General features: G+C 42.4%; 1 long non-coding RNA gene across 1 annotated transcript; it reads right to left on the reverse strand.

The window, feature by feature from the left end:
- Nucleotides 1-1065: 1065 nt before the first annotated feature.
- LOC142313266 (uncharacterized) lies at nt 1066-1838 on the reverse strand. Its single transcript, XR_012754407.1, has 3 exons — nt 1526-1838; nt 1334-1393; nt 1066-1253 (listed from the first exon to the last, which is right to left on the reverse strand). It is a non-coding gene; the product is annotated as an uncharacterized LOC142313266 (long non-coding RNA).
- Between the last annotated feature and the right edge of the window lie 7039 nt (nt 1839-8877).

Below are 8877 nucleotides of genomic sequence, written 5' to 3' on the forward strand. Positions count from 1 at the left end.
GGGACTGATGGTGTGGGGCAGCTAGGTGGGATACCCTCCACGGGTAGGGGGATTTATAGTCCCAGGGCCCAATTGGGAGAGGTAGTTTGTAGAGTGACGGGTACAGTCCTCGCCTTGTACCGGGTGGTGCAGGAGTACTCACAGTATAAACCAATAACTAACCCCAGTCCAGTAATTAACCAAGTTGCTGGTAACAGGTGCCAACGGCCCGCTGCTGTGAAGACGGGTCCCACACCCGTGTGTGTAATTCAGGTGATCTTTTCCTGCCCGAGGTATGTGTCTTCTTTTCACACTGGTCCGTACTGGGTCCCGACAGCTGGCACCCCTCTCCTGGTCCACTTCGGGTCCCACAAGAGGCTGGCCCATTCCTGAGGCCGTGAGTACCACTCACCCCAGCCCCACACAGGGGCTGCTTATGTGACGCCCTGGACTAGCCAGGTGGTCTCAGAGGTAACATCACACACACACACACACACACCCTCCCCTGGACAGTCAAGATCATTGAAAAAAAAAAAAACATTGTTGCTACTCTACAGTCTTGATGTCCTCCTGTTTTCGTGGGGAGGGGGTGAGTGGGGTCTGATTGGCTGGTGTGTGTTTGTGTGTGGGAACCTCCCCAAGGGAGGGTTAAATCAGCATCAATAACATGTATGCAGACCTCTGTAACACCCAGGTTTTGCCAGGGCGGCACAGTGCTCTTTGTGCTGCCAACTACTGCTCAGGGTGATGTATATGCCCCATACTCTTAAGGGATGTATATGACGCAGCCTCTCCTGGGATGTATATGCCTCAGTGTTTCCTGTGATGTATGTGCCCTAGCTTCTCCTGTGTTGTGTATGCCCCCAGCCTCTCCAGACCAAGACATACATGGAAATGTAGTGGTGAGAATCAAAATGATCAATCTCACCGAACATCACAGTCTCTCCAGCCACCACTCTGGAAATATAGCCTGGTCGTGTTCAAGTTGATAATTTGGTGTGGCCCCCGTTGGTTGGTAGAAAATTCCAAATGGTCCCCGGCAGTAAATAGGTTCCCAAACCCTGTTTGAAAGTTTTGTCCAAAAATGTAAGCAACAGCGAAAATAAACTAGAAAGATTTATGTGACATACAAAACAAAAAAAACATTTAAATCACAAACATTCAGTGGCCCTGCTGTTGGGCTGCCAAAAACTGTTCCAGCAGCTCCCCATGACGCCGGACGGCTTCTGACAAACGGCGTTGTGAATCCAACACGTCCTGTAGTGTGGGGATTTCTGTGGAGGGAATGGGAAAAGTTAACCATCCTTGTTCCAACATCGAACTGTCAGGTATATGTTTTTGGTTGACCACTTACGGTTCTGGGGTTCATCACCTTCTTCCTCTGAGGCGCTGATGGCCCAACCAGATCCTGTGGCTAGGGAACACAAATCAAATATTAGTACACGACAGCCCACCATCATTTAAACATCCATGTATCCTTTACAACTTGTAGGGACACCATGTTATGTGCATAAATTACAGGAAGGGTAGCCTGCACAAAACTCACCAACTGATGCGGGGGAGAAGGCATCGTTAGAAGGAGAAGTATGGGGAGACTGGGTAGAAGGTGGTGATGGGGTTGAAGGAAGAGATGGTGTTGCAGCTGGTGATGGGGTTGAAGGAAGAGATGGGGTTGCAGCAGGTGATGGGGTTGGAGAAGGAGAGGGTGTCCCAGCAGGCGGAGGTGGTGGATCGGAAGCAGGAGATGTTGGAGCCGGCGGGGATGATGGCTCCGCAGCAGGAGATGCTGGAGCTGGCGGAGATGGTGGATCCACAGCCGGAGAGGGTGGAGATGGTGGAGCTGCCTGTGCAGCTGGAGGTGGTCCTAGGTATAGGAGAAAACTTTTATTGAGCGCATAACTCCAGGCCACCATGGCTTACGCCTACTTGACACCATACAATTCTGCATACGATATCGTATGTGATGTGACACGCCCCCATCTTATGTGCGACAACTGAAATTTGTTGACCGTGTCGCACCTATGCTTTGTTCCTGTCACAAGTACTTACCCTTCTATACGACCATCCATACGTAAGAAGCGGGACGCAGGTAAGTTGCAGTTCATCATTCCCGGGGTGTCACACACTGCGATGTGTGCTGCCTCGGGAACATTGAGCAACCAGACGTTCAATTTTTAGTAATTGAACGACGTGTATGCGATGACCGGTTATTCGTTTAATCGTAATCGCATGTAGGTTTTACAGACTACAATATCTCTAACGATGCCGGATGTGCATCACTTACAACGTGACCCCGCCGACACATCGGTAGATATATTGTAGCATGTAAAGCCCGTGTATAGCCTGCTTTTTTACGTATGTTTGACAAACCTTTTTCTAGGGGCACCAGACACATGGGGACCACTTGCCTCAAAGCAGCAGACATGCTGCATTCATTGGAAAAACAAGGCACAAAAATCAATCACTTAAATTCTTCTATTTTATTCTGTTCTGTAAATAGTATAACATATGGCTTGTACTCAAGGCTTCTAATGTCACTCTGATATGCACCGAGATAACAATGATAATCAGAGATGTAAATGCAAAGAGAAAATAAACCCATTACCCCAGGAGCATTGAAGTTTTTAGGTATCTGAAATTTACCTATGATCAAGTTAGATAATTAGCTCTTTTTCGCCACCTTGACCCTCTGATATGCACACTAGATATCTTGGTATAATGTAATTATTTTCTTTAGATATGCACTGAGATAACACTGATAATCAGGTCAATGGACAATACTCCAAACGCGATTACACAGCATGGTTTATTGCGAAATGGTTTTTGTAAAGACTGGCACAGTGTTGATCAAATCCTAATATATGCAAAGAGTAAATAATCCCATTACCCCAGGAGCATTGAAGTTTTTAGGTATCTGAAATTTACCTATGGTCAAGTTTGCATACCATACCTTTTACAAAGGATAATTAGCTCTTTTTCGCCACCTTGTCCCTCTGATATGCACACTAGATATCTCGGTATAATGTGATTATTTTCTTTGCAATATATTGCATTTGAACTACACTGTGCTTTCCAAACAACCTTGTTCTAATCGCGTTTGGAGCATTGTCCAGTCATCTGACTATCCTTCTTATCTCGTTGCATATCTGAGTGAGCAAGTTTAGAAGCCATATGTGTGTGTATATTTCTAGTGCATATGTTTCAGAAATAAATCCCCTCCTTTGGGTCCTCGCCAAACTACCTCATATTTTACACAATTGTATTATTATTCTTTGTAAATTTTATATAAATTAAGATTATTTTTTTTTATTTTAATGATTGGTCATTGGCATTTTGTGCCATGTTTTTCCAATTGTAATCGCTGGGTCACCAGTGTCGGGGAAGAATATCACAGTTAATGTCCATGTTATGAAAGTATGTATGCTGCATTCATTCCTGCACTTATGCATGCGTGGGGAGTGGGTGACAGGTCCTCGATAACTCGTTCAGCACCCATGTGTTCGATTATTTTTGTTTTACTGATTTTTTTCAATACCTTTCATTTTTCCACCAGACAGAACTTTTCAGATTTTTCAGTCAATGTTCCCATATGTTTTCTGCGGGAACCTTACAGCACTTTTTCTTGCTGTAAGCTGCGTCCAACACCATTAAAGGGGGATTGACACACCACGACATCGCAAATATAAGTCGATGGCTTCACGGAAATCTTGACGCACAAACGGCCGCATTAGCGATGCCGTTGCGTGTGACTCCGATGAGCGATTTTGCATCGTTGAAAAAACGGGCAAAAACGCTAATCGGCGACATGGGTGTCCATTCTCAAAAATCGTGAATGCAGCAGTAACGAAGTTGTTCCTCGTTCCTGCGGCAGCACACATCGCTGCGTGTGACGCCACAGGAACGAGGAAGCTCCCCTTCCATGCCTCCCGGCCACATTGCGTAAGGAAGGAGGTTTTACCCAATACTGTATATAACATATATACTATCCTTCATACACAAACAGTAAGTTACGGACTGTGTGACCCCTCGTGGCCCTGCACGCACACCTATCCTTTTTTTCACTGGCAGCACAGGTGTCACACGGATCGCACACTGATGTGATCGGTGTGACATCAGTGTGACAAATACCAGAGAAAACACGGGTCTTTTTAATAAAAAGATTTTCTATATTTACCTCTCTCCAGCGCTGCTGTCTCTGGCTCTGCTGCCTCCCGCTCCTTATCGATGGTAATTATACTCACTGAATATTCACTGCAGTGAGCAGCTGGAAGCAGGGACAGTGATGGGGACCGCATTGCTGGGTGAGTATACAGGTGTGTGTGTATGTTGAGAACCTGGAAGCCGGAGCATCTCGGGGACTCGTCACAGTTCCCAATGAACTCTGATGAACCCATGAAGCTGTAGCGTGGGTGTCGCAGGATGGTCATCAAAGTTCATTGGAAACTCTGATGACCTCCTGGAGGCCACTGTGCTTGCAGAATACTCACCTGTCCCTGCGTTGATGCCCTCAACGGTGCTGTGCCCGGTGCTGTCATCGCGCCGCTCCGGCTTCCAGGTCCTGAGTGCGGTGAATAATCAATGAATGAGCGGTGGTCAGGAGCGGGAGGCAGCAGAGCCGAAGAAAGCAGGTAAATATCCATGATCCATGAACCATAAAGCCATGGGTTGTTCATGGGTAAACAAAGCTGAACAGGACCAAAGCCGCTAAACAGCACTCACCATGACGCCTCTCGATGTCTGCTCGGATGCTGGCGAGGAGTTCACTGGACTTATACCGCAGGTCTGCCAGTTTCTTCCTAATTTGGGTTGTGGATCGCTCCACCCCAAATCGACGGGCCAGGCCTCTACTAATTAGCCTCAGCACAGCCTGCTTATGAAGCATGGGATGGTCATGCTGTGCCTCGCAGAAATAGTCTTTTTTTACCATCATTTTTACTAAATAACGGACCTCCACAGGCCCCCATGGAGAACTGCGACTCCTAGCCGCCATGTTCCCGCCTCTGAACATTAACAGAACATGTACGCCGCCCAACAGACTTCAAAGGCGACGTGAGCAACGTCATCACGTCACGTTCTGAACAACGTCGCAATAGCGATCCCGCTAGCGGTCTCGTTATCAACGAGGCGCTCGAACCGCGTCACAGTAGCGTTCCCGTTTGTGAAACTAGCGGTCTGAATAAAGCTAGCACAGAGTCACAGTAGCGTTCCCGTCTGCGATCCCGGCTGTAACCGAGTCAGATAGCAAAAGGCATAGATAGCACTTAAATCTTTGATTTATCTTTGTGTATTGGATTTTTGTGTTATGGAATTATGGAATGTAAAGTTATGGAATATTCTTGTACATAGGAGCAGTATTATAGTAGTTATATTCTTGTATATAGGGGCAGTATTATAGTAATTATATTCTTGTATATAGGGGCAGTATTATAGTAGTTATATTCTTGTACATAGAGGCAGTATTATAGTAGTTATATTCTTGTACATAGGAGCAGTATTATAGTAGTTATATTCTTGTATATAGGAGCAGTATTATAGTAGTTATATTCTTGTATATAGGGGCAGTATTATAGTAGTTATATTCTTGTACATAGGAGCAGTATTATAGTAGTTATATTCTTGTGCATAGGGGCAATATTATAGTAGTTATATTCTTGTGCATAGGGGCAATATTATAGTACTTATATTCTTGTACATAGGGGGCAGTATTATAGTAGTTATATTCTTGTGCATAGGGGCAATATTATAGTAGTTATATTCTTGTGCATAGGGGCAATATTATAGTAGTTATATTCTTGTACATAGGGGGCAGTATTATAGTAGTTATATTCTTGTACATAGGGGGCAGTATTATAGTAGTTATATTCTTGTACATAGGGGCAGTATTATAGTAGTTATATTCTTGTACATAGGAGCAGTATTATAGTAGTTCTATTCTTGTGCATAGGGGCAATATTATAGTAGTTATATTCTTGTGCATAGGGGCAATATTATAGTACTTATATTCTTGTACATAGGGGGCAGTATTAAAGTATTTATATTCTTGTACATAGGGGGCAGTATTATAGTAGTTATATTCTTGTGCATAGGGGCAATATTATAGTAGTTATATTCTTGTGCATAGGGGCAATATTATAGTACTTATATTCTTGTACATAGGGGGCAGTATTATAGTAGTTATATTCTTGTGCATAGAGGCAATATTATAGTAGTTATATTCTTGTGCATAGGGGCAATATTATAGTACTTATATTCTTGTACATAGGGGGCAGTATTAAAGTATTTATATTCTTGTGCATAGGGGCAATATTATAGTAGTTATATTCTTGTGCATAGGGGCAATATTATAGTACTTATATTCTTGTACATAGGGGGCAGTATTATAGTAGTTATATTCTTGTATATAGAGGCAGTATTATAGTAGTTATATTCTTGTACATAGGGGCAGTATTATAGTAGTTATATTCTTGTATATAGGGGGCCGTATTATAGTAGTTATATTCTTGTACATAGGGGCAATATTATAGTAGTTATATTCTTGTGCATAGGGGCAATATTATAGTAGTTATATTCTTGTACATAGGGGGCAGTATTATAGTAGTTATATTCTTGTACATAGGGGGCAGTATTATAGTAGTTATATTCTTGTACATAGGGGCAGTATTATAGTAGTTATATTCTTGTACATAGGAGCAGTATTATAGTAGTTCTATTCTTGTGCATAGGGGCAATATTATAGTAGTTATATTCTTGTGCATAGGGGCAATATTATAGTACTTATATTCTTGTACATAGGGGGCAGTATTAAAGTATTTATATTCTTGTACATAGGGGGCAGTATTATAGTAGTTATATTCTTGTGCATAGGGGCAATATTATAGTAGTTATATTCTTGTGCATAGGGGCAATATTATAGTACTTATATTCTTGTACATAGGGGGCAGTATTATAGTAGTTATATTCTTGTGCATAGAGGCAATATTATAGTAGTTATATTCTTGTGCATAGGGGCAATATTATAGTACTTATATTCTTGTACATAGGGGGCAGTATTAAAGTATTTATATTCTTGTGCATAGGGGCAATATTATAGTAGTTATATTCTTGTGCATAGGGGCAATATTATAGTACTTATATTCTTGTACATAGGGGGCAGTATTATAGTAGTTATATTCTTGTATATAGAGGCAGTATTATAGTAGTTATATTCTTGTACATAGGGGCAGTATTATAGTAGTTATATTCTTGTATATAGGGGGCCGTATTATAGTAGTTATATTCTTGTACATAGGGAGCAGTATTATAGTAGTTATATTCTTGTATATAGGGGCAGTATTATAGTAGTTATATTCTTGTACATAGGGGCAGTATTATAGTAGTTATATTCTTGTATATAGGGGGCAGTATTAAAGTATTTATATTCTTGTACATAGGGGGCAGTATTATAGTAGTTATATTCTTGTGCATAGGGGGCAGTATTAAAGTATTTATATTCTTGTACATAGGGGGCAGTATTAAAGTATTTATATTCTTGTGCATAGGGGCAGTATTATAGTAGTTATATTCTTGTGCATAGGGGCAGTATTATAGTATTTTTATTCTTGTGCATAGGTTGCAGTATTATAGTAGTTATAATCTTGTACATCGGGGCAGGTGGGACACCACCGCTGTTGTTGTTGGGCACCCAGGGGAGAGGTAGTGGCAGCTGGATGTTAACCCCTCCGCGGGTAGGGAGGGTGGTCCCGGGGCCCAATGACTTTTTGCTGGGTATAGCAATGGCATAAAGTGTTAGTGGTATCATTTTGATTTACAAATCTATTATGGGAAGGAGAATAGAGCGGACATGCAATTATACTCGATGGGGTATCGGTACAGAGGACCTAAATGGTTGTTGGTCCAAATGGCAGTCAATGTAATAAAAGTCATCAACCATAATAGTTTATATAACATTTTATTGAACAAATGCAAACATTATAAAATTCAGAAAGATTAAAATAAAATGGACAACAAAAATATATTATTAAAAAAACAGTATAGACAGCAAAATGCTCAGTAGGCCTCTATAACATCTGTTGCTGCCAACTTACAGCACCAGGACCGTTAAAATATTGGCAGTAGTTTTCTCGGCAGGCCTTCGCATCATCCTTGTTTCTGCCATGTATGACCGGTTGAAGGCCTGCGATTGCTGGAGCGTTAGCACGCCACTCACCAAGAACCACTTCCCCATTTGTTGGTTCCACAGAGTCCACGAAACCAGGCGGACTGTACGCATTTACATCTTGACGACGAAGGAAGTTGTGCAGCGTGCAACAGGCCAAAACAACAGAGTCTATTGATTGTAGCTTTAGGTTAATCGGAGTGTGGAAAAGTCTGAAGCGGTTGGCCATGATCCCGAAGGCATTTTCTACTACCCGACGTGCCCTTGACAAGCGGTAATTGAAAATGCGTCTTTCCTGCGTAAGAGCGTTTTGTGGAAACGGTTTTAGAAGATTGGCATGAAGTGGGAAGGCTTCATCGCCGACAAAAACAAAATTAAGGTTTCCTGTGGTCTCAGAGTTGGGTGGCAAGTGCAGGGCACCGTTCTGCAAATGCTCACCAAATGCTGTGTGCTCCAAAACACCACCATCAGAAACCCTGCCGTTCATGCCAACATCGACATTTATGAATTCATAGTTTGCATTAACAAGGGCCATCATGATGAGGCTGAAATAGCCCTTGTAATTGTAAAAATAGGATCCGCTGTTCCGTGGTTGCGTGATGCGCACATGTTTTCCATCCAAAGCCCCACCACAGTTTGGGAACTGCCAGAGCTGCTCAAAATCCTTGGCAATTTTATTCCATGCCTCCACTGTTTTAGGAAATTGATTATCGCTGCGTAGACTGCGAACAATTGCATTACAT

Source organism: Anomaloglossus baeobatrachus, chromosome 5 (assembly GCF_048569485.1).
Source record: "Anomaloglossus baeobatrachus isolate aAnoBae1 chromosome 5, aAnoBae1.hap1, whole genome shotgun sequence".
Taxonomy (NCBI): Eukaryota; Metazoa; Chordata; class Amphibia; order Anura; family Aromobatidae; genus Anomaloglossus; species Anomaloglossus baeobatrachus.